The sequence below is a fragment of the Lepidochelys kempii genome, chromosome 2, assembly GCF_965140285.1.
Source record: "Lepidochelys kempii isolate rLepKem1 chromosome 2, rLepKem1.hap1, whole genome shotgun sequence".
NCBI classification, from domain to species: Eukaryota; Metazoa; Chordata; order Testudines; family Cheloniidae; genus Lepidochelys; species Lepidochelys kempii.
Window position 1 is genome coordinate 22,978,420 of NC_136381.1, and position 23,593 is coordinate 23,002,012.

Consider the following 23,593-nt stretch of genomic DNA (forward strand, 5'->3'; position numbering starts at 1 on the left):
AATCTGGTGAAACACAATGTGAAAACAAAAAGACTATGCAGAGACATATTCTAGATCTAAATGGTTTCTGTTACAATCAGAACATAACAGCCTCAATTACATTACAATCAGCCTCAAACTGGAATCATTTATCCATCCCAAACTTTGGAGTTTCAGATAAAATGAGATCAAAATCCAAACCACTCTTTTGTTCTGTGTGTGTGAGAGAGAAGGGGGGAATAATTCCAAGTCTGTGCCTATCTCTAGTATTTGGATTATATCCCAAATCTCTGCCTGTATTTAATGTGAATTTGGAAAGTTTTTCAGCTGCCAGCAATTGAGCTCAGAACCTTTTGCTCTCTTGTAACATTGGAGCACACCACCACACTCAGAAAGAACCAGGGGCTACCCTCCTAGCACTGCTTTTGGACTGAAGTAATCAACTGTTGCATGAAGGGGTGGGAGAAGGAAGAACAAAACCTTGATCTTAGGTCTATCTGTACTCTGTTAATGATTCAGGATGCTGAACTTCAAAAGAGAATGGGCCAGTTCCTCAACTGGTGTAAAATCTGCCTAATTCCATTGTATAAACTGGTCTAACACCATTAACATCAATCAGAGGATCTAGCCCAAAGTGTTTAATGTAGTTTAGTTCACCTTTTAGAAAGCGATGGCCATCCTGTTGTCAGTATCAAGTATGTTTGAAGTTGGAGCAATATACTGTTGATAGCAAATAGCAGGAACTAGAAAAGTTAGAAAGTTTAGAAAACTTCTGAAAACTTCTAAAGAGTTATTTTAATGTTTTAAAGTGAAATAACAAGGTGACTGCTGCGATAAATACATTATATTCTGAATGTATCTGTAAGTATTTGCTCTGAAAGAGGCCATTCCCAGTTCATGTACCAACATCCAGCTTGAAGAATGCTGCTTACCCTGTGTTTCCAGTCCTAGAGATGCAAGAACCGTAAGCTACAAGGGAGAGACTCTTGCATTAAACCTGGAGGAGCAGCACAAATTATTTAACCCACTGAAAGAAATGTTGGATGTGATCCAATCTTAGCATTTTAGAGGAGAAGGGGGAAAAAAGTACCGCCCAAGGCCTATGTGAAAACATATTGAGACAAAAAGGGGGAGAGAAAAGTGAGTGAATGAGCGAGACAAGTTTTCTGCTAGATCCAGCGTGAGAAATCAAAAGGCTATTTAATAAAAGAAAATGCGTTTTCCCTCTCTGAGTCCACAAAAAATGAACAGATGTGAAGATATAAAACAACACTGCATGTGATCACAATTTCTTTGGGGTGCAGCTAGCTCCAGGGGAGGAACACCTTTTAACACAGCCCTGCTTCCAACCTTCAGTGTCTCAAAAGGAACACTGTCTGAAGATGCATAGCAGCAGGTCAATCTCTCCTAGCAGGAGAGCAAGCTATAAATCAATAGGTTTTTATTTTTTTTTTCCCCCACTGAGGCTTGCTGGGAAGAAGTAAAATGGGGAAAAAAATAGAGATGAAATGCACCTGTAATCTCTTTAATGCAGCAGTGAAGTTCCTATGAAGAAGGAGCAGAGAAATGATGAAAAAAAAAGGAATGAAAAGAAAAATCTAGTCCATTTACACCTACTACAGATGCTTTATAAAAGGGGCATTAGGTGAACAGGACATTTTCTGTCAGCCCTTCCTACACCAGAGCTTTGATGATGTTGCATAAGCCTTTCCAGTTTTTAATAAAGAGATTACCATGTAGGAGCCATTAGATTGGTACCTGTGTCTATATTGTTGCATGGATTCTAGTGGGGTGTGTCTCAGTTTGTGAGGTGTGATCCTCGGGTGGGTCATGAAAGGGCACCTGCTGGGTCACACCCCATCAGCTGGGAAAAAAGGGGAAAATGAACAGAATTATGAAGTCACTAGGACCCAGAAGAAAATGGGGATCGGGAATAAAGGAATAACTTGCCCCCTCCCCATCCTCCTGATGCCTTCCCCTTTGCTCATCAATTCAACCACACTAGAACACTTTCTCTCATCCTTCCCAGCAATCACAATGGAGCTCCCATCCTCTCTCCCATAGCACCTCCCTTGGTCCCCAGGGCTCATCCCTGGGGCAGGAGAAGTCGTTCTACTTGGGGAGGGTTGTGGAGGCTGTTTAAAGCAGCTCTGGCCTAGAAAGGAGGCTGAGCACCTGCAGAGTTCTGAGAAGCTCTGTGATCTCTGGGCTTGAACCTGTGAGGAGCTAAGCAACCTTAGCTCTAATTGAATTCCCCATAGCATCTGGCACCTCCTGTTTACAATGGTCCAGCCAATCTCCCCTTGTTTCTAACTGCAGGTGTTCACAGCAAATTCCCAAATTCTGACCAGTTTCAGTCTGAAGCCATTACAAGCTGCAGATTCCAATGGCACATTCTCAAGGCTGTAAGTCTGGCCAGGGTTTCTGAAGGTTCAGAAACCAGCACAGGTTCTGGGTTTGCCATGAAACCTGGAACCAGGCAAGTTTTGCCTGCAATACTTTCATGACAAAAGCATCATCCAGTTCTGTGATAGCTCCATCACTCCTCCTCATGGTGAAACTGGTAGAGACATGCAAATGGTTGATTAGGTGAATATCTTCATGCCCCGCTGATGGAGACATAATCCCCTGGGGAATGTGTATTATGCTTCATCCCTTTGTGCCTGATGCACAGAAGAAATGGGTCTGCTTCAGTTTCAGAAACTGGTGCTTTAGGTCAAGCTATAGACACGCATCTATTAGTTTGCAAGGTCTCCAGCTCAGTCTCTGGTGCTTCAGCCAATATGGTAGCCACCACAAAACATGTTCCCTGCACTAATTTTTATAATACTTTGCATTTATATGCACATGAAGAGACTCCCCAGACTCTCTCCAAACAAAGCACACACAAAAGGGGAAAGTTAATGCACCCCATAATGCTTTTGTTTTTAATTCTCTCTTGACGTTCCGTTTAAATTAAATGAGGACCATGTAAAAAGGTTAAACCTTATCACAGTTGTCAGTAAACTGACATTTGACCCTGCTGACTGTCCATCTGAACTTTAAGAAGGTTGTGTAGAAGCAGGAATTAATTTTTAAAACATGGACTGGAAATAAGTTCTAAAGGCTTGGAAACCTGTTTTTGGAAAAGCCTACCTTCTTTCTAAAATGGATTATCTTCAAAAAGGCCCATTAATGCAATTTTTGAAAAGTTTCTCTTTAAAGGAAATGCTTAGGGGTCAATATTTACCTTCTTTAAAAGGAAGTTAAATCCAATACAACATCCCTGGAAGATGTGACGTTATATTATCTAGGAGCAGTCCTACCCAGAATGGCTCTCCATTCATGAATGCTGAACTGACAGATTGGAAACATGGAGTTCAAATTGGAATTCAACCTTAACCTCCATAATATACTTTGTAGGTATCAACGCTGAGGGTTGGTGCATGGGATTTATTTTGCTTCAGGAAAGGTGAATTTAGGGCATGAAGAGGTCTAAAAGTGTCAAGGAAATTGAAGTCCATGAATTTGCTGCAATAATGGCACAGGGGTCTGTGTTTTGGGTGTTAAATGTACATGGGTAAAATGAAGATTTCTCAGGTGTAACATTACAGTCCCTCACGGAGACTCATGGCCACCACACCTAGGAGGAGGAGATGTAGGGTGGTGGTGGTCGTGGCTGAGGACTCCCTTCTGAGGAGAATGGAGGCATCCATCTGCTGACCAGACATAATGTGGTGTGCTGGCTGCTTGCAGCCCGCATCCGATACATTACGGAAAGGCTGCCCATGCGGATCCATCCCTCTGACCCTTACCCCATGTTGCTCATCCACGTGAGCACTAACGATATTGCCAGGTCTGACTCGGACCAGACTGACAATGACTACAGGCAGGGATAGCCCTAGGATTTTTGCTGTCCCAAGCAAAAAAAATTTTTGGCCGCCCCCACTTTTTTTCGTGCCCCCTCTGCTCCCGGCTCTGTCCCAACTCCGCCCCTTCCCAACCCCTTCCCCAAATCCCTGGGCCTGCCCCCTCCCCCGGGCGTGCCACATTTCCCCTCCCCCGATTGCTTCCTGCAGCTCCCCCCAGCCGCAACCGCCCACCCTAGCTCACCTCTGCTCCGCCTGCTCCCTTGAACATGCTGCCGCTCCGCATCTCCCCCCTCCCTCTTAGGCGAGCGAGAGGCAGCGCATTCAGGGGAGCAGGCGGTGCAGAGGTGAGCGAGGGTGTGCGGTAAGCACAGGAAGTAATGGGCCAAGGGGAGGGTAGAGGAACCGCTCCCCGCCCCAGCTCGCCTCCGCTCCACCACCGCTGCCTCCCCGGAACGTGCCGCCGCTCAGCTTCTCCTCCCTCCCTCCCAGGCTTGCCACGCGAAACAGCTGTTTTGCGCACGGCAAGCCTGGAAGGGAGGGGGGAGAAGCGGAGAGGCGGCGGCACGCTCAGGGGAGCAGGCGGAGGTGAGCTGGGGCACATTTCTAGGGGCGGCATGGCCGGCGCTGGAATGCTGCCCCTATAAATGTGCCGCCCCAAACACCTGCTTGTTTTGCTGGTGCCTAGAGCCAGCCCTGACTACAGGGCTCTGAGAGTGAGGGTGAAGGAGTCAGGATGCAGGTTGTATTCTCATCCATCCTCCTAGTTGAGGGAAAGGCCTAGGTAGGGACATGAGCATCCTGGAGATGAATGCATGGCAAGGAGTATAGGAAACAAACAGGAAGAACTGGAAGAATTAGTACCTAAACTAAATTATGACTTAACTGACATCACAGACTTGCTGGAATAGATCTCCTGACTATAACACTGGTATGGAAGGATTTGTTCAGGAAGGACAGGCAGCGAAAAAAGGGAGGAGGTCTTGCATTATACATTAGGAACATATACACTTGTTCTGAGGTCCAGAAGGAGGCAGAAGGGCAAATCAGTCTCTGGGTGAAGATAAAAGGGGGAGAAAAGGTGTGATGTCATGGCACGGTCTACTATAGATCTCCAAATCAGGAGGAGGGGATGCATGAGGCATTTCTAGAACATATAACAATTATCCAGAATACAAGATCAGGTAATAACACTTTTAACTGACCAGACATCAGTTGGAAAACACAAAAAATGTCCAATAAGTTCGTGGAATGTATTGGGGACCACTTTTTGTTTAAGAAGATGAAGGAAGGAACCAAGGGGACAGCCATTTTAGACTTGGTTCTAACAGGAAGTAATTGGTTGCCAATCTGAAGACTGAAGGCAATTTGGGTGACACGGATTATGAAATGATAGATTTCATGATTCCAAGGAAAGGAAGGAAGAAAAGAATCAGAATAAGGACAACAGACTTCAAAAAAGCAGATTTTAACAAATCCAGAGAATTGGTAGGTAAGGTCCTATGGGATGAAAATCTAAGGGAAAAGGGAGTTCAGGAGTGCAGGCAGTTTCTCAAATAGACAACATTAAAGGCACAACAGTGAACTATCGTGATGTGAAGAAAAGTTATGAAGAATAGTAATAGGCCAATATGGCTCCATCAGGAGCTCTTTATACCTGAAATTCAAAACGATTCCTACAAGAAGTGGACACAAGGACAGATTGATAAGGATGAGTACAAAAGCTTAGCACAAACATGCAGGGACAAAATTAGAAAGGCTAAGGCAGCAAATGACTTAGATTTAGCAAGGGAGATAGAAGACAGTAGGAAGAGATTCTATAAATACATTAGGAGAATAGGAAATGAAGGAAAGTGTAGGTCCTTTAAGCAGAAGAGGAGAGCGAATAATGGACAACATCAAGAAGGCTGAGTTTATTTTGCTTCAGTCTTCACTAAAAAGATTAATTGTGATCAGATGCTTAACACAATATTATCAACAAGGGGGAAGAAATGCAAGCCAAAATAGGGAAAGAACAAGCTAAAGAATATTTAGTTATTCAAGTCTGCAGGGCCTGATGAAATTCACCCAAGAGTACTCAAGGAACTAGCAAAAACTGTCATGGAATCCTTAGCGATTATCTTTGAGAACTCACAGAGGACAGGTGAGATCCCAGGGGTCTGCAAAAGGGCAAACATAGAACCTATCTTTAAAAACAGGAACAAAGAGGACCCGGGGAACAATAGGCCACTTAGCCTTACTTCAATACCTGGAAATACACTGGAACAAATTAATAAACAATCAGCTTGTAAGCACCTGGGGGATAATAGGTTTATAAAGAATAGCCAGTATGGATTTACCACAAGCAAATCATGCTAAACCAACCAAATTTCCTTCCCTGACAGGGTTACTGACCTAGTGAATAGTGGGGAAGGAGTAGGCAAGATATATTTTGATTTTAGTGAGGCTTCTGCCACAGTCTCTCATGACAGTCTCATAAGCAACTAGGGAAATACTGTCTAGATGAAATTACTATAAGGTAGGTGTACAACTGGTTAAAAGACCATACTCAATGAATAATAATCAATGTTTCACTGTCAAAGTGAGAGGACATATCTAAGGAGTCCCACAGGAGTCAGTCCTGGGTTGATTTGGATAATGGAGTAGACAGCATGCTTCTAAAATCTGTGGATGACACCAAGCTAGGAAGGGTTACAAGCACTTTGAAGGACAGGATTAGAATTCAAAATGACCTTGACAAACTGGAAAATTGGTGTGAATTCAACAGGATGAAATTCAATAAAGAAAAGTGCAAAGTACTTCACGTAGGAAAGAAAAAAATCAAATGTACAACTACAAAATGGGGACTAACTGGCAAGGCAGTAATGCCACTGAAAAGGATCTGGGGGTTAGAATGGATCACAAATTGAATAAGAGTCAACAACATGATGTAATTGCGAAAAAGTCTAAGATCATTCTGGGATGTATAGGATGTAAGACATGGGAGGTCCTGTTGTACTTGGCACTGGTGAGGCCTCAATTGGAGTACGGTGTCCAACTCTTGGCACCACACTTTAGGAAAGATCTGGACAAATTGGAGAGAGTCCAGAGGAGAGCAACAAAAGTGATATAAAATTTAGAAAACCTGACCTATGAGAAAAAGTTAAAAAAAACCCTGGGTATGTATAGTCTTGAGAAAAGACGACGGAAGGGGGACCTGATAACAGTCTTCAAATACGTTAATGGCTGTTATAAAAGAGGGTGGTGATCAATTGTTCTTCATGTCCACTGAAGGTAGGACAAAAAGTAATGGGCTTAATCTGCAGCAAGGGAGATTTAGATTATAGTTAAAATATTTTTGTACTATCTAAGGATAGTTAAGCACTAGAATAGGCTTCCAAGGGAGGCTATAACTTCAGTACCAGGCAAATTGGTTGAAAACTATAGTAAAGAACAGAATAGATGAACATGATATGTTGGGGAAGAGTCAACATGGCTTTTGTAAATAGAAAATTGCCTCACCAATCTATTAGAATTCTTTGAGGGGACCAACAAACATGTGGACAAGAGTGATCCACTGGATATTGTGTACTTGGACTTTCAGAAAGTCTTTGACAATGTCCTTAAGCAAAGGCTCTTAAGCAAAGCAAGGAGTCATCAGAAAAGAGGGAAGGTCCTTTCGTAGATCAGTAACCGGTTAAAGGAAAGGAAACAAAGGGTAGGAGTAAATGATCAGTTTTCACAGTGGAGAGAGGTATATAGCTGGGTCCCCCAAGGATCTGTACTGGGACCAGTGCTGTTCAACATATTCATAAATAATCTGGAAAAAGTACGAAGTGAGGTGGCTAAGTTTGCAGACGACACAAAATTACTCAGGACAGTTAAGTCTAAAGCAGACTGCAAAGAGTTACAAAGGGATCTCACAAAACTGGGTGACTGGGTGTGATGGGGAGTGCATACCCCGCACTATGCAGGAAAGGGTTAATTCCATACTATAGGCCAGCGTTCTTCACTGCAAGGCCCGCGAGCCGTGGCGGCTCCTAGGGACCCTGAGTGCGGCTCCCTGTCCATCACGTTCTCCAGTGGGGCAGTGGGGTTGCAGCTAAGGCTCCCTGCTTGCCCCGGCCCCACGCTGTTCCCAGAAGTGGCCAGCATGCCCCCACAGCCTTGGGAATAAGGGAGTGGGGGGAGCAGAGGTTTCCACGCACTGCTCCTGCCTACAAGCAATGCCCCTGCAGCTCCCATTGGTCGGGAATGGGGAACTGTGGCCAGTGGGAGTTGTGAGGGTGGTGCCTGCAGAGAGAGGCAGCACACTAGCCACATGCCCCACCCCAGGGGCCGCAGTTGCGTGTTGGCCTCTTCCAGGAGAGGCCGCGGCCACCTGAAGTAAGTGTCGTCCCCCTCAATGGGCAGGTTCTGAATAGGTCTTCCGCCACCCAACCTGCAGCCTCCTGGAGCCAGCCCCTCATACCTCCTCCTGCACCCCAAGCCCTACCCCAGCCCTGAGCTCCCTCCCAGATCCAGCCCCTCATACCCCCTCCTGCACCCCAAGCAATATTACCAGTAACAGTAATATTACTATATCAACCAACAAAAAACTTGAAGTGTTCAACCATCTGTGTTGGGTTGATGTGGCTCTCACATTGAAGGTTTTTTACCAAAGTGGCCCCACACTTCAAAAATAGTGAAGAGCACTGCTATAGGCAGAGGAAGTCCCGCCCCTCAGACTGTACTGGGCATGCTCCAACTGCTGTGCTAGTATAAAGGCGAGTTGCCCAGCTCAATCTAGGTAGTCTGCCAAGGAGGAAGGATGCTTGGTGGAGGCTCCAGCCCAGGAGCCACTACAGCCCTTACTTGTGGAAGCCAGAGATCCCAAGACAGACTAGAGACCTGTCACCTACAGCTGACTGGCTGGAGTCGGAGCCCCAGGTAGCTACCTATGTCAAGGAGCCTGGAGACCCTGATCTCATATGGACTGCAACTTCAGGAAGTACAGTAGGAAGTATCCCAGGGAGGTGGAGTGAGTGGTATCTCCCACCTGTGTAAGGTCAGCGTGTTGCGGCTGGATTCCCCACTGGCGGAGTGGTTCACTACTGGGTCACCATTAGGGCCCTGGGTTGGGACCCAGTAGAGTCGGGTGGGCCAGGTCCCCCTACCCTGGCTGCCACCCCCACTTTGGTAGTGGCCCCCTGGATCTGGCCACTAGGTCACACTGCCCTGTACTCGAAGGCCACAATATTGACTCTTGGCCACTAGGCCATGCTGCCCAACATTCCAGGGCTGCTGTATTGACTCTGGCCATAAGGCCACGCAGCCCAGAACCCAAGGGAAGCTGCTTTGACTCTGGCCATTGGGCTGCACCATTGTGAGGCCCAGGACAATCTGGTAGACTGTACCTGCGGTGTCACCACACCCACGATCCACCCCAAAGGGAAACAGGGTGTGCATACACCACCACACTGGGCAAGAAAATGGCAGATGAAATTCAATGTTGATAAATGCAAAATAATGCACATTGGAAAACATAATCCCAACTATATATACACAAAATGATGGGGTCTAAATTAGCTGTTACCACTCAAGAAAGAGATCTTGGAGTCACTGTGGATAGTTCTCTGACAACATCTACTCAGTGTGCAGCGGCAGTCAAAAAAGCGAACAGAATGTTAGGAACCCTGAGGAAAAGGATAGATAATAAGACAGAAAATATCATAATGCTACCACATTAATCCATGATATGCCCACACCTTGAATAATGTGTGCAGTTCTGGTTGCCCCATCTCAAAAAAGATATATCCAATTCTAAGCACAGAGAAAAACAAAAATGATTAGGGGTACTGAACTACTTGGATATGATGAGAGATTTAAAAACTGGGACTGTTCATCTTAGAAAAGAGACGACTAAAGGGGGACAGGATAGAGGTCTGTAAAATCATGACTGGTGTTGGATCATATTAAAGAAGTTCTGTATTAAAATCACAAATGAGTTTGATTCCCCATAGTTTAAATTCCAGGGTATTACTAATTAAGAGGTCTCTTAGTTTTTGGTACTGTTTCTCTCCCTCTGTGTGAAACTTGCAAGCTGCTAACTGTGTTAGTACATTCTAAGACAGAGTCTGTTCTCAAAGCAATTCTTTGTAACAACCACCACTCACACAGAGAGAGACTCAAAGCAATACTCTGTAACAGAAACAGCACCCAGAGACTCCCCACCCTTTTGTTGTATTCATCTCACTTTGTTAACAATTGTGATTAAAATAGAGATAGAGGATGTATGTGGATGGATACTTGGTGTGGATAATAACTGAATGATCAGGGAGGTGCCAGCCTAAGAATCCAGTGTCCATCGGCTGAAGAAGGCGTCAAGTGGAAATAACCAGAGGACCCCCGGAGGGCAGACTGGAATCCACCCAACAGCCTCAAGAATGAGAGAACCAAAGAACAAGATAACATCTGGCAGCACGGAGCTGTCAGGAATGTGCCATCTGCTGATTGATTCAGCAACAGCATGATGAAGCAATTCCCATAGACTGGCATAGGAAGAAATTCCTATAAAAATGGACCCTAGAAAGTGAGAACTTTGGGGTCTGATTCTGCAAACCAACTTCCAGGAGCATCAGATGAGCATGTGACAAGGCCCTGCTCCCTCCTCATGTCCAGGCCACCTGGCCAGTGGCTTGGCATGAGCAACTCTAAGGCTGGTAACTATGATAACAATCTTGCAGAACGTGTGTGTGTGTGTGTATGTATGAATAAATAAGAGATTGAATGGAATGTTATAGCTATAACTAACTGCTTACTATGATTCTTTCTATATTCACAATAAATGTGGTATTTTGCCTTTTCCCCTTTAATAAGATCCTGCTGGTTTTTATTTTATTGGTATAACACTGGTGTGCAGAAAGTAAGGAAGTGTTATTAGCACCACCACATAACACAAGAGCCACGGTCACCCACTGACATTAATAGGCAGCAGGTTTAAAACAAACAAAGTATTTTTTCACATAACACAGTCAGCCTGTGGGACTCATTCATTGTTAGTGGATGTTGTAAAGGCCAAAAATATAACTGGGTTCAAAAGAGGATTAGATAAATTCATGGAGGATAGGCCAATCAATGGCTATTAGTCAAGACTGTCAGGGACGCAAACTCATGCTCCGGATGTTCCTAAACCTCTGACTGCTAGAAACTGGGACTGGACGACAGGGGATGGATCACTCTAAAACTGCCCTCTTTTGTTCGTTCCCTCTGAAGCATCTGGCAGCAGCCAATGTCAGAAAACAGGACACTGGGGTAGATGGACTATGGGTCTGATCCATTACAGTTATTATGATGTTATGTTGTGGAATCCCCATCATTGAAGCTTTTTAAGAACAGATTAGACAAATACTTTCAGGGACAGTCTAGGTATACTTGGTTCTTCCTCAGTGCAGGGGGCTGGACTAGATGACCTTCTGAGGTCCTTTCCAGCCCTATATTTCTATGGTTCCGTGAAGATTATATTCCATGCAATTACTTGAGTAGAGAAACGTGTATAACAAATGACATTTTTGGTCTCAGTGTCTCTGATACTTATTGGCATATGTTGGTATTGAATCACGATAGGTTTAATGACATGCCAGGTACTTTGGTTCATATATACCCTTTTAATGGAACAAGCCAAGAGAACCTTGCATTTTCTTTTGAATTAAGTTACAAATTAGATCAAGAATGCCTCACTAAATGGGTCACATACCAAACATAGTTTTCATCCAGTTTTAAATCCCTATGTATACTTATGGAACTTTGAACAGCGAAACAGAGCTCCCCAAAGAGACAGAAAACTTCTCTTCATAGATTAGAAAGAGAGAGCCATGTTCTAGTGGTTAGCATATTACTGGGAAAATCCTGATTCTGGGTCTTCAGACGAGTCCTTTAACGTCTGTATCTCAGCTTCCGTAGATGGAAAATGGGAATAATTATTATTTAGCATTTATACTGCAGTAGTCCCTAAAAGCCTGACCAGATCAGGGCCCTATGGTGCTCGGCACTGTACAATTGGATGGTAAATGGCAGTCCCTGCCCACAAACAATTTATAATCTTAATACGGACCTTCCTCGCTAGAAGGAGGTGAGGATTATTAATTATGAACTACTTTGAAGGTAAAAAAATATGTATGTGTTAAGTATTATTGTTCTCTTGAGTCACCACATCCTCCTCTGAACTCTGTTAACCATTTATAACACTTTAAAATTTAAATTTGAACAATATCCTGGAGACACTTTATCATTGGTTGGTTGGTGGCAAAAAGCTACTTTATCACTGACATCTGTGATAGCCGTCCCTTGCATGTTTAAACTGAGTTTAACAGCATTCTCGTAGCCACCCCATCCACACTTGCCAACTAAGCAATTTTGCTCACCCCTTTTAATGAGATGAGTAAGAAGACTGCAGAAGATACTTTCACCCTGCAAAAATCAGAGAATAGTTGGTATTATCAGGGAGTCTTCTGTCCTCTGCTACGCTGGAATCCACTCTTTGGATAGTCTATAAAACAGCACTCACTTTAGTTAACTGCTATTCTGTTTAAGGTAGCGCTGCCTTCCAATTCCATCAACACATCACAACATAATTTGGCACCAAGTCTCTGCTCAAGAGACTCTCAGGATCAGTGTACTGGTAAAAATGCATGGGAAACCATGCATAGTACAGCAGCATATGTAGATGGTTCTAGCCATGGTATTGGTCCCTAACCTTCACAAGTATCAAATTCCCCAATACAATTACAGAGCAAAACTTCATGTGCACACTTTATGGGTTGGCCATAGAAACACAGCCTGGGTCTGATGTTCAGCACCCAAAATTCCAGATGAAGTACCGGCAGCCCTGCGTGCTCAGCACCTCAGAAAAATAAAGCCTGGCAGCTGTGACACAAAGTCATCCAAGATCGCCTGGTTAGTTCCATCCCACCCCCCGTAAGGAAGGTTGCCATAAACTCCACCATCCCCAGAAGTGAGAGCCAACTACGGCTGGACATAGTCATCACCAATGAGGACCGGAAGAAGATAATCATGGTGGACGTCACAGTCCCCTTCGAGAACAGGACCCCAGCCTTCTGCGATGCACGAGCTCAGAAGCTGGAGAAATATAACCCTCTGGCCAAAATCTTGAGAGCTAGGGGTTGCCAGATTCAGACACACACACACACTGATCGTTGGAGCCCTGGGCACATGGGACCCCAATAACAAGCAAAAGTTGCGGGAATGCAGAATCGATCAATGCTACGCTTTGCTGATGTGGCAACTCATGGTGTCGGACGCCATCACGTGGTCAAGGGATATCTATATAGAACACATCACCAGACTTCGGCAATACCAGGAGGGATAAGCTGGAGTTCCGATGAGAAGTGCAGTAGGGAAAGTAACTGAAATACTTCCCTGATGGATTGCATTTTCTGATTGGACAACTTACCCTAATTCTCAATTACTGAGGGACAATCTTCACTTATTGATATATTTTGCTTTCCTCAACCAACTCTCTGTACAACTTTTCATGAGTGATGTACCTGAATACTTGCATGCTAATATCTAAACTGTATTCTTAAATTTATTCACCTAAATCTGGGTTATTGCCGATTATGTACTGTATATAACATCTGACTTTTAAAAACAAACTTTGTATTTGTGGATAATCCAAGCACTATACCCAGATGTACAGACACTTTTTTCTCAACCTGTGTATTATATAATTTTAACATTAGCTTTAATAACATTTTAAAACCTTAATTAGTCTCATTAACAGCATGAATGGCTCCTTTGCTGAAAAAGCATAAATGTCATCTTAAGGGGGAAAAAGCTAGTTACTTAACCCTTTGAACACCACTAATTTCCAGGTGGATGACACCTGGAAACCAGGTTAATTTTAGGGGCTGAGGACCTGGTGGTTGCGGGAGAGTTTGGTAGCACAGAGGAAGTGTATATGAGGAACAGGGATGTTAGAACTAGATGCCTGTATTGAGCAGAAGGAAGGCTTTGTACCTGGAAGGAGAATGGGATACTTGCCAGAGGAGTTAAGGGAAAGAGCAGCAACTGTGTGGGGTGTTGAGGGTGCTTGCCATAGGGGTGGTTAACTGGGGTTTTTGCAAATGATGGGGAAGGTGAAGTTTGAGGAGGGATGAGAAGAACTGTGCAAACTAGTATATGGCACCGTACTTGCCCTTAAAGTTAACGGCTGAGAGAAACTGGCAAACCTTTCTTTGCAATAACAGGAAAGTAAAAGAAAGGTGTTGTAAAAACTAATTCCACGATCCTGTTATCCCAACAACTAAAATTCTGCCAGTCAGCTTCACTGGCTTCCTGTGAGACAGACAATTTAGGTCAGAGGTGCCCAAACTTTTCCTCTTGTGCCCACCCTTACCTGTAATGAAACGTGTACGCACCATCTCCCTCCTCCACCTCCCAGCCGAAGCCGCAGCCAGAGGCTGGAGCCACAGCTGGGGACAGAGGCTGAGCCGGGGACAGGAATGGACCGGGGCCATGGTTGGGGCGGGGCTGGAGCAGAGCTGGGGGCAGAATGGGGCTGGGTCGTGCTCTGTCCACACCCCCATGGGGGCTGGCTTGGGCCCCCTGTGCCCCCCTGGATGTTCCTCCACGTCTGCCTAGGGCATGCCCCACAGTTATGGGATCACTGACCTAGGTCATCTAGTGCTTTTATTTCCTTTATGGAGTAGGATGCTCTGTCAGGTGTGAAGGTGTGGTAAGCCTTCTCCTCTTAACTAGGGAAATCTGCTGACTGAGCAGTAAGGAAGGAAGAGGACTCTGATAAGAGTTACTGAGAGAGCCATCTATGGAATTAAATTTAAAATGTATTTCTGTACGAGCAGCACAGACAAAAAGGGATTTAGAAGATGTCCCCAGTACAAATCTTGGCAGAAGTCAGGTAGGATAGGGGATAATAGAAGTGTAGGACTGGAAGGGATCTCAATAGATCATTTAGTCCAATCTTCTGCACTCAAAGCAGGACTGAGTAATAACTAAAGCATTCTTAACAGGTGTTTGTCTAACCTGTTCTTAAAAACCTCCAATGACAGACATTCCACAACTTCCCCAGGCAATTTTAGTAAGGAAGTTTTTCCTAATATCCAACCTAAACTTCCCTTGCTGCAATTTAAGCCCATTACTTCTTGTCCTATCTGAAGAGGTTAATGAAAACAATTTTTCATCCTCCTCCCTGAAGCAACGTTTTAGGTATTGAAAACTGTTATGTCCCCCCTCAGCCTTCTCTTCTCGAGACTAAACAAAGCCAGTTTTTTCAATCTTTCCTCCTACCTCATGTTTTTTAGACCTTTACATGTAAAAGAACTGCATGCATGAGCTCACTGAGTGCAATCAGGCTGTAGAGACGAGGGCACAGCCTCTACCCCAAGACCTTACTGTCAAAGGGTCTGATCCGGCAAACCTTTATGGTAATGAGAGCTACCGTCAGTTGTGTTTGCAAGATCAGACCCTGAGCCTGACTCAGACAATATAGTATAAACATGATGCACTGGATAAGAGTCAAAATGATTTACTTTAAAATCATCACTTACAGTGAGAATGATGTTTGAAAGCTTCATAGAAGAGGCCTGTTTCACTGAGGGCTTTGCAGGGAGAAAGCGTGGCTGATACAGCATCATCTCAGTGCTCAAGACATTGCATGGGTAAATCCCAGTACAAGAGATATGAAAATATAGCCCACTGCCCAACATCGCATTTCCCTTAAACATCATGCCATAAAGCACAGCCTGAAGCCAATTATGTTGATGTCAGGACCATAACTGTATTTTTAGGCCTCAGGCATTTATTTCAGCTGGAAGGAGAGAAGAGGCTACCACAATTGGGCACTGTGCAAACACAACCTTCTGCATATTAATATACAATTAATACTGTGTATTAACAATTAATACTATCTAACTGTTTCCTTTAAGTCTTTTAGAGGCAAGGGGTACAGAATCGTAAACTGCCTCATCCCACATTAAAATGTGTTTTAAAAGACAAAGCAATAAAATGGTTTATATATATTTTAAAAAAATGTTCAGCTGCTTGATCTAAGCAATTCTGTATCAGCTAGAGAGAAAAGCTGTGTTACGAAAGGGAGGTGCTGAAGACGGTCTCTTTGGGATTCCATTTTAACGATCTAATTTACCAGCTAAATCTATTTGAGTTTTTATTCTTTTTATTTGGTAGTGTTATGAACACTGAATCTAGGCTGTGACAATATCCTGAACAGGCAGCATAAAAGGGCAGTTCAAAGGACCAGGAGTGCAGCGGCATATTCTGCTACGGCAGCAATACGTAATGAAGCAGAATGTAATCTACAAACTAGGCCATGGCCTGAACTGGTGACTTGAAGAGTGGCTGATAAATACTGACAGAGACTGTGCACCGGGAGAGGGAGAGAGAGTCTGCCTCCAGTCGAGTTTGCAGGAAACTCCCTGCCACTCCTGTCAGATAAGCAGTGCAGTGAACCTTGCTTGTGGAACTCAAGTGCCTCTAGGCCCACGAGCTAATTCTGGCCAAGAAAACCCTGCTGGAATAGAAGGAAGAGGGATGTGCTTGTAAGGTACAGAGCTGACTCTGTAAGGACCTGTGCAGTGAGGAGAATCAAGCCACTGGAACTTTTAAACTGGTTCACTACCCCAGTTGAGGTCTACCTATTCCTGCATTGCCTTCAAAACACAACAGGTAATACTGTGCTCTCCACTCATGAATGAATGTAGAAATCCTCTCCCCTTATAGGCAAGATTTCAATGTTTGTTTATGCTGCAGCTATCTTAATCCCTGATATGCCCATTCCCATCACAGTTTTGCTATTCACTCTACCATTAAAAGCTCATTGGAGATCCCCTCTCCTTTAAAACTAGCTGTAGGTAGCACAGGAAAGGAATCCAAATATGTGGCTACACCGTAGCTGCTAAAACAGCAGCTGTTCAGCAATGCTCCCATTTGACTCCATTTTCTCTCTTTCACTCCTTCAGCTGCATGGCTATGCCATTAGCACAGTAGGGGTAGGAGGTCTTCTTGGGGGCTCAGCACATTCTCTGTGTTGCTAGCCCAACGCCTGAGGATGTGTCAGAATCTGTTCTCCATTCTGGCATCACTAGGAGTGTGACTCTGGTCTAAACTGTGTGTGTGTCTGTGTGTGTGTTAAAGGCACCTTGATCGATCGGCCCATCAGCTCTCACAGAGAGAGCTCCGATCACAACACGTCATTCGTGTTGTTCTAGCCAGTCCTTCAGCCACCCACTGGCCAGGCTGTCAGTGGCACCGGACACCCGATTGGTATAGCACATTGCAGCCCAGAACCCCTGAGCTCAAGCAACCTGCCAGCTCAGCTTCTCAAATAGCTGGGATTACAGGTGCACGCCACCACATCTGGTCATGTGTTAAAGTAAGCATTTAAAAGAAGAAAAATCCATTGAGCTTTTTAAGATCCAAAATTACAGCTCCTGGAAAACTCAACACAGTGCTAAATATCACAGAGCTTGACAGCTTTATACCTCTCTAACCACCAAGGGCCTAGTGCTGATCTCACTGTATCAATCAGGTCTAGCTCCAGTGAACCCTATGGAGGTACATCCGTGCAACTCTAGTGCAAGCAATCCTGGGTTAGTCACAAAGGCACAATTACCCAGCCAGAAAGGTCTTGAAAGAGATACTTCCAGATTCTCACCATATATGTGAAATTTACACTTCAGGGTTTCAGCACAGACAAGAGGAGGAAGTAGTTTTGGATCCTTTCTTATTAAAGTAAATGCCAGTATGCTAGAGTAGTGGACCAAAACACTGCAGGATCATCACAGTAAGCAGCCATGTGTTTCAGAACATTGGTATAGAATGCTGCAGAGATTCTTTTCTTTTACAATATGGGCTGAGGTCTTTATGAAGGGAATGCACAGTTATGACTTTTTTTTGTTTTTTTTTGCATGCATGCATACATCCACCTGGGCATTCACTCTATTTGTCTACTTGCATGTTTTCTTAATGCCTAGTAAGCACTTGTTTAAGGGCCTGATCCTGTCTCACAAAAGTCAATTAGAATTTTGCCATTGAACTTCAAGAGGCGCAAGATCAAATACCATCTGCATATTACTGCAAGACATAGGAAACAGGCTGTCCCCCTTCCACAGATTTATAGATTCTAAGGCCAGAAGGCACCATTTGATCATCCAGTTCAGGGGTGGGCAAACTATGGCCCGCAGGCCACATTTGGCCAGCCAGCCAATTTAATCTGGCCCTCGAGCTCCCACTGGGGAGTGGGATCTGGGGCTTGCACCGCTCCCACGTTCCAGCCAGGGACCAGGGTTGGGGGCTGCTCTGCACGCGTGTGCCATGGCTCCTGGAAGCAGCAGCATGTCCCCCCTCTGGCTTCACACGCTGCCCCTGCCCCAAGTGCCACCCTCGCTGCTCCCATTGGTCGGGAATTGCAGGGGCGGTGCCTGCGGATGGGGCAGCACGTAAAACCGCCTGGCCATGCCTTTGCGTAGGAGCCGGAGAGGGGACATGCCGCTGCTTCCGGGAACTGCTTGAGGTAAGCACCGTCCGGAGCCTGCACTTCTGAGCCCCTCCAGAACCCCAACCCCCCTCCTGCCCTCCGAACCCCTTGATCCCAGCCCAGAGCATCCTCCTGTACCCCTCATCCTCAGCCCCACCCCAGAGCCCGCACCCCCAGCTTGAACCCTCCTCCCTCTCCCGCCCCGGTGTCTCAAACCCCTGCCTCAGCCCTGATCCCCCTCCCACTCTCCAAACTCCTCATTTCTGGCCCCATCCCAGAGCCCTCACCCCCTTCTGCACCCCAACCCCAATTTTCATGGCCGGCCATACAATTTCCATACCCAGATGTGGCCCTCGGGCCAAAAAGTTTACCCACCCCATCTAGTTTGACCTCCTGTATAACACAGGCCATAGAACTTCCCAAAATAATTCCGAGCGCAGATTTTTTAGAAAAACACCCGATCTTCATTTAAACATGGTCAGTGATGGAGAATCCACCATGATCCTTGGTAAATTGTTTCAAGGGTTAATTACCTTCACTGTTAAAAATTTACACCTTATTTCCAGTCTGAATTTGTCTAGCTTCAACTTACAGACATTGGATCATGTTATACCCTTCTAAGTTAGACTGAAAAACCCCTTATTAAACATTTGTTTCCCAAGTAGATACTTACAGACTAATCAACTCACCCCTTAACCTTCTCTTTGTTAAACTAAATAAATTGAGTTCCTATATGGCATGTTTTCTAAACCTTTAATCATTCATTCTCATGGCTCTCCTCTGAACCCTCTTCAATGTACTTGAATTGTGGGCTCCAGAGCTGGACACAGTATGCCAGCAGTATTTTCACTGTGCTAAATACAGAACTAAAGTAACTTGTCTACTCCCCTGTTTATGCATTCCAGGATCGCTTTTGGACACAGCATCACATTGAGAGCACATGTTCAGCTGATAATCCACCACGACCACCAAATCTTTTTCAGAGTCCCTGCTTCACAGGATAGAGTCCCCCATCCTGCAAGTATGCCCAACGTTCTTTGTTCCTAGATGCATACATTTACATTTGGTTGTAGTCAAACATATATTATTTGCTTGCACCAAGTTTAAAAAGTGAACCAGATCGCTCTTCAATCAGTCACCTGTCCTCTTCATTATTTACCACTCCCCCAATTTCTGTGTCATTTGCAAACTTTATCAGTGATGATTTTATGTTTTCTTCCAGGTCACTGATGAGGATGTTAAATAGTGTACGGCTATTAATGAGGGACCCCACAGAAACACACCAGCTTGAGGACGATTCCCTTTTTACAACTACATTTTGAGACCTATTAGTCAGTCAGTTTTAAATCCATTTAATGTGTACCACGTTAATTTTATATTGTTCTCGTTTTTTAATCAAAATGTCATTGGGTACCAAGTCAAACACCTTACAGAAGTCTAAGTATATTACGTCAAGGCTATTACCTATTATCTTTATTAACCAAACTTGTAATCTCATGGAAAATGGTATCAAGTTAGTTTGACAGGATCTGTTTTTCATAAACCCATGCTGATTTGCATTAATTACATTACCCTCCTTTAATTCTTTATTTATAGAGTCCTGTCTTAGCTGCTCCATTATCTTGCCTGGGATCGATGGCAGGCTTGACCAACCTATAATTACCCAGGTTATCCTGTTTACCCGTTTAAAAAAATGGCACAAGATTAGTTGTCTTCCAATCTTCTGGAACTTCCCCAGTGCTCCAAGACTTATTGAAAATCAACATTAACAGTCCAGTGAGCTCCAGCTCTTTTAAAACTCTTGGATGCTGATTTAAAATACTCTAACTTTAGTAGGTTCTGTTTAAAATCCTCCAGAGATACTAGTGGAATGGAAAGAGTGTTATCACCATAGGACGCACTCCACTGGTACTGGAGGGGAAAGCCTATTCATGGTGACTCACTCTCATGTTTCGGCCTCTTTAGCACACCAGAGAAACTGCCAGAGAAAAAAGGTTGTACTAACAGTAGAAACCCATTAAATGGTTTAGCACAAAACCAAAAATCCACTTCCTCCTTCCACCAAAAAAAAAAAAATAATGCTCCGTCTCACCCACAATTACATTTTGAAAAATGCCAGTGTAAATGCAGCACGATTCTTTGTAACACTGGATCTTACGACTTTTACTGTAGTGGTTCTCAACATTGCATTCTCTCTTCCCTCTGACACACACAAACCCCTTAAACCTGCAAGGAGGTACTGTGAAAAGGTACTAGGTTAAATTCACACATGGCAGTGCTGACTGGGATTCAGACTGTGCTGAATGGAGACTAGTTTTAGACTTTTCAGTGGGAGGACTGTACTTTGGGCAGTGTAGAAAGGAAAACATGCCAGATTTGTTTAGATCTGAGTGATGACTAATGTTGACAGTAAAAACTGAGAAAACTCAGACTATTATTGTACCCCAGTGTGTGCACAGTGCATTTATAAAATACTAGCCTGATTTGCTTAAAAGCAAAATCAGTGCTAAACACAAGTTAACCAATGCAAATTTCATAGTTGCATCACATGGGACTAATTATGATGCAAATCACGCGAGTTGCACAACAGGGGCATGTGACAGAATTCAGTTTCTCTAATGCACGGCTGGAGTCATAGTCCTAAGCAGTCCATTCTCTAGAAAACCAACCCTGACTGATTTCCACACTCGTGTTAGCTGATGCCCCGAGGAGCAGTCACTGGGAGAATAGTGCTAGCAAAGGTTACCTGTGGAACACTTCATTGTCATGCTGTTGGTGTTATTGAAGCAGCTCTCTGCAGTGGGGCTCTTTTCCCAGTGCTGCTGAAGATTGTGCATTAAGTATTCTCACCGAATGAGCTATTCTTGAATAGCCAAGAGAAGCTGATCTAGAAACACAGGCATTGCCAATCAGAAAAGACCAGTAATGTTCCACCTAGCACTCTATCCTGTCTCCAGCGGTGGACTGTGTCAGAAACTTCAGAGGAAAGTGTAAACAATCACCACAAGTATCTTACAACAATGCTTAAAGCTGCATTCTTCACCCTGCTGTTGGGTGCTCATGGTATCATCACCTGTTACAGGGAAACGGAATCCTGAACTCTGATCTTAGGGACTTTGGCTATGCCTATACTTCAGCAGCTACCGCAGCACCACTGTAGTACTTCAGCACAAACGCCCACTACAGTGCCGGAACCAGTTCTCCCGTGGCTGTAGTTAATCCATCTCCCCGAGACGCAGTAGCTAAGTCAACAGAAGAATTCTTCTATCGACCTAGCGCTGTCTACACAGGGGGTTAGATCACCTTAACTACGTTGCTCAGGATGTGGATTTTTCACGTCCCTGAGTCACGTAGCTGTGTTGACCACTTTTTAGTGTGGACCAGGCCTCAGTTTCTCTTTACAGTACTACACCCTTTGTTCTAGAGCAGACTTCCCCAGTAACTTATGCCAGGTGTACGCTAAAAAGTTAGGCTGATCCAGCTACGTCACTCAGGTGTGTGAAAAATTCTGACCATATCCTGAGCGAGGTAGTTAAGCCTTCCTAACCTGATGTACACATTGCTAGGTCAATGGAAGAATTCTTCCATCGACCTAGCTACTGTCTCTTGGGCAGGTAGATTAACTACAAACAGAAGAACCCCTCCTGTTGCTGTAGTGAGTATCTGCACTGAAGCACAGCAGCTGTGCCACTGTAGCAGTTTAAGCGTAGACACAGCCTGAGTCCATATGCTTATTACCCTTAATGTGAAATAGTATTGCTGGAATATGCTAGGGTTTAGATCATGCCTTTGTATTACAAGCAGGCAAAATTCTAACCCTGCTGTAAACAGATTCTACATATTGTATTTGGTTGGAATTGACACCTTTTCCTGGAGGTTACATTTGAATTACAAAGGCCTAGTCTACAGTGGAAAGTCTGGTTGGGGAACTGGCACAAATTACACTGGTATAAGCACTTTTATACTGGTATAATTGCATCTACACTAGGTCTTTTACTTGCATATCTATGCCATTGAAAAAACAAAAACAAAAAAACCCCACACCCCTGACTGACGTAGCTAGGCTGGTAAAATTTTCTAGCGTAGATCTGTCCTAACAAACAACAAAAACTTGAACCTTAGGGCTCATCTCCACTTACCAGAGGATCAACACGTGGCAATAGATCTACTGGGGGTCGATTTAGCGGGTCTAGTGAAGACCCGCTAAATTGACTGCTGATCGCTCTCCCGTCGACTCTGGTACTCCATCGGAACGAGAAGCATAAGGTAAGTCAATGGGAGAGTTTCTCCCGTCGACCCAGCGCAGTGTAGACACCGCAATAAGTTGACCTAAGGTACGTCAACTCCAGCTACGTTATTGCGTAACTTAGGTCGACTTAGCCCTGTAGTGTAGACCTGCCCTTAGTCTAAACTTTCTTTCTAAGGTTGGCTGATCCTTGCATTTCCCAGCAGACAGCCTTCTATCCCATCCCCCTAGCCTTTCCGCTCAGAGCTCCTCTAATCTCCCTTCTGTCCAGGATAATACAGTTAACAAGCCAGACCTGCCAGGAGTCAGCAGTTATCAGTCACCATCACATCACCCAGGAGGGCTCCAAAACTTGCTAACAAGGTGAACAGAAGAGCCCTACTGCTCTGTTGCATACCTTCCCCCAGAGCAATTGCTCCAACATCATCCCCTGACTGTTTCATCAGCAAGCTGAACACAGTGGAACTGAACTCCTGACTTTTCTTCCCAAACCCTTCCTTCTCCTCTCCCATTCTACAGCACTGCTGACAACACATGTCACTCAGACCCAGGCCATCTTTGATTCCTCCCTTGCCTGTACCCCTCACATCCAGTTAGCACACAAATCCTGCTGCTTTCCCCTTCATGTTAATTCCAAAATCTGACCACATTGTTAAAGCTCCAGTTCAGGCCCTGGTCATTTCCTTTCTTGGCTACTGCTGCCTCCTCTCCAGTTACACACAGCACCCCACTCTGACACACTCCAAAGCACAGTGGCTAGGATAATCATCTTTCCTTGTTAGTCACTGTCACCAGATCACCTTCCAAGTCCCTCCACAGACTCCCCCTGTTCCACTGCATTAAGTTCAAACTGTTAATCCTCACTTTTAAGGCTCTTGCTCCTCCATAATTTGTCAGCTCTTGTATGTTATCATCTTGACACTTGCCTCCTCCATTCCACCAGCAACTGAACCCTCTTCCATGTGTCTGTCAGCTTCTCTCACAACAATCTCCAGGCCTTCCTTCCATGCTGGCCCTTAGGCATGGAAT

The 23,593-nt window shown here is 44.6% G+C and overlaps 1 protein-coding gene across 6 annotated transcripts in view; it reads right to left on the reverse strand.

Annotated features, from left to right (window-relative positions):
• The window catches only part of ZHX2 (zinc fingers and homeoboxes 2), a 113,293-nt gene that overhangs the window by 36,467 nt on the left and 53,233 nt on the right, over window positions 1–23,593 (reverse strand). Inside the window, exon 2 of one of the 6 annotated variants that reach the window (XM_073330229.2) lies at window positions 9,382–9,481. The exons of the other annotated variants lie outside the window; for them this stretch is intronic. The gene's annotated coding sequence lies outside the window, so the exon portion shown is untranslated. The remainder of the gene's footprint in view (window positions 1–9,381; window positions 9,482–23,593) is intronic. 6 annotated transcript variants of the gene reach the window in all.